Below are 6000 nucleotides of genomic sequence, written 5' to 3'. Positions count from 1 at the left end.
CGTCTCCGCCCGCCGCTTCCCGCCGAACCCCGCGCGAGCCCGGACAGACCCAGCGAGAGAGCACGGCCGACTCACCCCGGTGCCGATCGAACTCATGGTGCTCCAGCCACGGGGAAGCCGAGCGCTACCGGGCCTGACGCGTCCCCGACACCGCGGCGCCCCGCACACCAGTAACGGGCCCTCCCATTGGCCGCGTCTCAACCAATAGCCTTTTCCCTTGCGGCCCGCGCCTGCCCGAGGAACCCAAAGCATGATGGGAAACGGACGGCTGCGCGCATGTGCACAAGACCCGTCCCTTGGGGTTGGTCCACACCCGAGGCTGATATCCCTGGGAGAGCTCTAGTTGCTGGAGAAGCTTCCCGTTTCTTTGACTAGGACTTGTTACAGGCCTTTTGTGTTTGATAGCGTTCACTCTTGGCCAGAGGAAGCCGTGAGGGGGAGGTGTCCTGGGGTTTGGTGTCCTCAGCCAGACCCGGTCTCATGATGGCGTCTCCTTGGTCCTCCCCTCCCCAGACTCAGGAAGCTGCGCTTGGACGACGGAAGCCTTAGTGCCCTTCCCGTGTGCTGTGGAGCAACCTGAAGGAAAAGCCTCATTAAAGAGAGTGTTGGCGCTGTGGATGAGACCGGGAACCAGGTGCCCCATCCCTCGTGGGAGGGCTAAGAAGGCTGGGCAAGTTCTGAGAGCGGCAGGTGCAGGGCGAAGCTCCTTGCAGACCTGCCAGGCCCGTGTCACCTGAGGTCTAGACTGCTGAAGGAACAATCCAAGGAACCATCAGCCATCAGCGGCTGAGGCGGGTCCAGGTCTCGCGATTTGGACTTTATCCCTGTTGTCCTAAAAGGCCGTCAGCATGCTTCCTCCTCCCAAATCCACAAGTACACAGTCCTCCCCCACATCGAGAACGTTAGTTTACACAATTATAAAGTCATCTCAACCTTACTGCTACTTTAAAATATCCCTGGCAATGCCCGCCATAGCCTGAAACGGTTGAAGATAACACATTGCACTCAATTATGCTCCTGGGCTCCTTCAATCTGGATAAAATGGTTGCCTACGTTCGTCTGGCTTTCAACACGTTTTTGTGGACACTACAAGCTATTTAGTTTCTAGAGCATGGTTTAGTTGAGGTTTGTCTGGTTTTAGCTATGATTAGCTTGATGGCTTGCATTTTTGGCAACAGAAGTGACCTGTCCTGTGAGGACGTTATTTTAGGCACATGTGTTTCATTCCTGGCGGTGTTAACTTTGGTCACTTGGTTAAGGTCTTTCCGCTCTAAACATCTTATTGTTCCCGTTATAGTTAATATCCATATCATGAAGAAACGCTTCTCCTCAGCATTTCATCCACTAATTCGTCTGAAATATTAACAACACTTGGCACATGAGTTTTCTAGGATTTTTTTTTTCTAAGCAGGAGAATTATGTAACGTTTTAATGTATCAAGTGATCTCTCTTGTTTCGGTGTGAAATGTGACAATGACAAAGAAACAGGCATGGGTTGGCCTGCGCTGAAGGCCCAGAAGGAAGTTGGTGGACAGACTCCAGTTCTCTAAGGCTTGCTGCAGAACTGGAAATGAAACGCTGTGGACCAAGAAAGTGCTGGGACACCCAACTGCTGTGTGTAGTCGGAGCAGGGTTGGCCTGGGAGGTAAGCCGGGAGCACAGCAACTTCATAGTCAGTCAAGTTGGTGCTGAACAGCCCCCCTTCATTGTGAGACCTTCACGGGCTGCTGGGTCAGGTGTGGCCTGATCCCTTACCACATGTTTCATCCCGGGCTACTCCAAGTGACCATTGACAATAGCATATGTTAAATAGATATGTGATTTACATAGATTCTTCTAGGGTGAAAAGCTTTTGACACTATCAGAGCCTGACTTTCTGCTTTTTGGAATGCCTGATATACTCAGCAAATGTGTTGGAGATCGCTTCTCAAGTCACTTTCCGGCTATGTCATGTTATGATCATTTAAAAAGCTAGTTTGTAATTGTAAGGCAAACTGTTAGCTGCTGTTAATAGAACTGTAAGCTTAAAAATGTAGAAATTCTACCTATAAGTATATTTTGAGCAATCTAAATTCATGGAACATGATTATTTTCAACTCAATCTCAGGAAATGTGGTGTTGAGTATGTTCTGCTTCTAAATACGTGGAGAGTGGCATTCTCTGGGAAGTCTTTGTTATCGTCAGATTTACAGCAGGGCTGTCCTGGCAGTTCTGACCTGTAGCAATAAACAGCATCCCTTAGCCCCCTATTACAAACATTAATAGGATTATTTCTCTGGGTTCCCCCGTTTTCCAGAATATATCCAGTGTCCACTCTCAGCTTGCCATAATTTGAACAAAAATCAGTTCTCTTCTCTTCTTTTTCGAATCTACTTTCTTGTCCACTAGATTTCCCCCACCCCGTGTCACCTGAGCCCCACTCTCCCCATTGTCAGCGGAAGCCCCAAGAACCCTTATTGAAACGGTGAGGCTGGGAGCTGCCTTGCTGGGCCCTTCTGGAGCCGCCGCCTCGGGAGGGATCAGACCCCAGAAGTGTAGGAAACGGGGTGACGCTGCACAGTTCCGCGGCCGCTAAGCCTGTTTATGTAAAAAAGGAAACATCTTGGGCCGGAGATGTTTTCAGACTCTTCATTAAACAATCCAAAAGCGGTTCAGTGACTGTTAAACACCCGCATAGGCTTTCAGTGGTCTGCGGACAATACAACAAAAGTTCTTACTAGAGTTTTAAAACGTCGACAATTCTGAGATAGAATTCAATCAAATGGTAAAAATCAACTTTAAAAAGAACCCGGTGTCGGGAAAGAAATAAACAAATATAGTTACATAATCATCAAATAAGGAAAAAAAGCCGCCTTGCCACAGGCGCCCGGCTAGCTCAGTCGGTAGAGCATGGGACTCTTAATCCCAGGGTCGTGGGTTCGAGCCCCACGTTGGGCGCTTTCTGTTTTCTTCCGTGTATATTTTTTTCTTGCCTGTTACTCATGAAACCCAACAAATTCAAACACTTTCTGTATTAAGCAGATCTTTTGGAATTAAGCGCCCTCGCCGACCTCCCGAGAACCCGAGAGGACTCAGGAGCAGGTGCAGCCTCGCGCTCCCGCCGGTCTCTTGTACTGGCGGCCCTTGTAGTGGAGGGGGTCCCCTGCTCTTCTCCCGATTGCTCCCCTTCATCACACAGACACGAAAGCCGAAGCTCCGACACACCAGACGAGGCCGCGCAGGCTGCCGTTCTATGTCTCGGGTCCCTTCGGGTGAAGTCAGCCGGGTGGTCCTCTCCGGGCTCTGGGTTGACGCCCCCCAGCCGCTTTCTGCAGCGGGGCAGCGGCGGGGAGAACCTGCTGCGGGGCTGCGCCCTGGCGCGGTCCAGGGGAGGGTCCGGGGCGGTGCCGTGGTGCTACAGCCCGTGGGCGCGGTGGAGAGGGCAGGGGCCGGCGGCAGCAGGGCGGCAGCAGGGCGGCTGGGGCGCTGGGTGGAGCTGGCCTGACGTGTAAGACGAGGACAGTCAGCTCCTGAACGCGTCCGACTGGCCCCTAAGAAGCCCAGGGCTCTAGTCTCGCCGAGCCGAGCCACCTGGGCCTTGCTCAGACCCACCCCGGTTCTGCGTCCCAGGTCCCTCCCCTGCCCCAACCCGCACCGCCCTTCCTCTGCTCTGTCCACGTTGGTCAGGCTGGTGACTGCCAGGCCTGTCGGAATTTCCTACAGATCCGATGCCAGCGCGCTGCTGGCACCACTCCCCTGGGCTTCTGTGTGGCTTCAAGTGGCCCCTGCATAGGCTTCAAAACTGGGATGAAGACCCTGTCTCCTGGCTTGGACCTGGCCCAGCCCTGGCCCTGACAGCCAGTTGGGGAGTGAAAATCTCTTAAAACAAATAAAGCAGCTATTGGCTGATATTTTGAGACTTTGAATTAAGAGAAAAATGCGGCTCTGAAGTGACAACTTCAATATCCATTAAAATATTCAGCCCCGGTATCTCACCTATTGTACACTTAATTACTGATCTTGGCTCAAAAACTTAAGTAAATTATGATACAGGATGGCAGTACTGCCAGTGAGGGCTTAACCCATTGCACTATAACCGAGCCCTTCTCCATGCTATTCTTAATATGATATTCAGAATAACCCAGATTAAAGTAAATCAGATCTTAGCATTATCGCAGTGCCAGTTCTCCAAGAACACTCCTGAATAACCCTGTTTAGTTTCACCAGCCTCGTGTCCTTTGCTGGTTTCCCCATAGTCAGTGCCCCTTCTGTGGGGTCTTATTCTGGCTGTTCTTCCATCTGCGGCACACTTCCTACCGAATATCCAGTGAATTCACATCATTTTTGTTTAAAAGTGAGAAACAAGCAAACCCCAATCTATTCTCATTGGCAGTCTCCCCGACATCCACTTTGACCTTTGTTTTTTCCTAGGAGAGGCATCATCTTAAGAATGTATATATATATAATTAATATTATATATCATTATATGTATTATTTTATTTTTGACAACGTTTACGTAATTGAGAAGGATGCATGCCTGTGTGGACCACCGGTCAGAGTCAGTGGGGCGGGAAAGTGAATGAGACAACTGTTTCCAATCTTTCTTTCTTTCTGTGTCCGGGGAAAGCAGGGTGAGAAGGGGAGAGGGCCGCTCCCAGCAGCCTGACCGCATCTGTGTCCAGGGAGTTAGGACGGCCAGCTGCTGTCACCCTACAGTCCTCGACGTGGAGCTTGTTCTGAGGGTACTGCTTCCGTGGTTTCAGTCCTTCTAAGGTGCTGTTGATTTTGTTGTTCTAGGCTTGAGGAAATCCTTCCAAGGTCTGTTGGCTGATAGTCCACCTTATAGTCTCCATGGCGAGTGTATATTAAAAATGTGTGGTTAAAAAAATGACAACATTTAGGTTAAGCTGCCACTTTGGCTGGGGAGTGCCTGGGATCCAGCTTCCTGCTAAGCTGCCTTGGAGGCAACAGGTGATGGCCAAGGGCTTGGGTCCCCCACGCCCCTGGGAGCTCTGGAGTGCTGGCTTCCTGGCTCTGGCTCAGTCCAGGCCTGGCTGTGCAAGCATTTGGAAAGCCAGCAAAGGGTGAAGGATCTCTCTTACCTCTGTCATTTTGCCTTTAAACATTTGTTTGTTTTTTGTTTTTGTAGTAAGACTAATTTTTTTTGTTGCAAATAAATTTGAACCCATGCATTTTTGGGGTAAAAATTCCATTTTTTCATGGACCCTTTTAAAGAGCCTGCATATGCATGGATTTCAAAATTTTTTCAGCTTTAAAGTACACTCTGTAATAGGTGAGATTTTTTTTTTTAAGTTGGGGTTTTTGTATTTTTCATTTTCTTAACATTTTAAACATCTAAGCTAGCCTCTGGCAGATGTTCGATGTGTTTAGCTTGTGAGTTCAGGAGAACGGGGCTGCCATAGCTAAGTACCACAAGCTGAAGGCTTGAGTTGCTAGTTTGTCTTCCAGTCTGCAGGCCAGGGGCTGGCTGGCACACGCTCTCGAGCGCTCTCTGCAGTCTGACACCTTCTGGGTCACCTCAGCCCTTGTGTCCTTTGGCCTGCATTTCCCTAACTCCCATCTTGGCCTTGGCCGTCACCTGGTGCTCCTCCTTGCATCTCTCTTTCTCACCTGTTAGGAGGGCAGTTCACAGGCAACACACATTAGAATGTGACCACAACCCATTCCAGGGGCTACATTCTCTACGCTCTTTAACTTCAGCCAGCTTTAACTTCTATTTCAACCACAGATCTTGTTTGCTTTAGTTAATGAACTTTTTACGCATAGTCTAAGTTAACAAGCATCAACATGAATGCAAATCAGAAAAAAAAATTAAGCTTACTACAAAGACATTAATAGTGAATTCATAAATGACAACTCATAGCGTACCTACTCTTGGAAACCTCACTGGGAGCATTCCAAGTTAGGACATCCAGGAGTCTTGTTGCTGTGAACCTGATGGTCCAGAAAGGGAGAGAAAAGCAGGGGACACTCTGCAGTTCCTTAGCTTCGGACAACCTG

The 6000-nt window shown here is 49.5% G+C and overlaps 1 non-coding gene across 1 annotated transcript; it reads left to right on the top strand.

Moving 5' to 3' along the window:
• The first annotated feature begins 2864 nt into the window (after positions 1 to 2864).
• TRNAK-CUU lies at positions 2865 to 2937 on the top strand. The gene has a single exon. It is a non-coding gene; the product is annotated as a tRNA-Lys (tRNA).
• The last annotated feature ends 3063 nt before the right edge of the window (positions 2938 to 6000 follow it).

The sequence above is a fragment of the Ochotona curzoniae genome, unplaced genomic scaffold, assembly GCF_017591425.1.
Source record: "Ochotona curzoniae isolate NIBS_2020 unplaced genomic scaffold, NIBS_Ocur_1.0 patch99, whole genome shotgun sequence".
Lineage (NCBI taxonomy): Eukaryota > Metazoa > Chordata > Mammalia > Lagomorpha > Ochotonidae > Ochotona > Ochotona curzoniae.
Note: the sequence above shows the minus strand (reverse complement) of the source record. Positions and strands in the feature narration are given on the sequence as shown.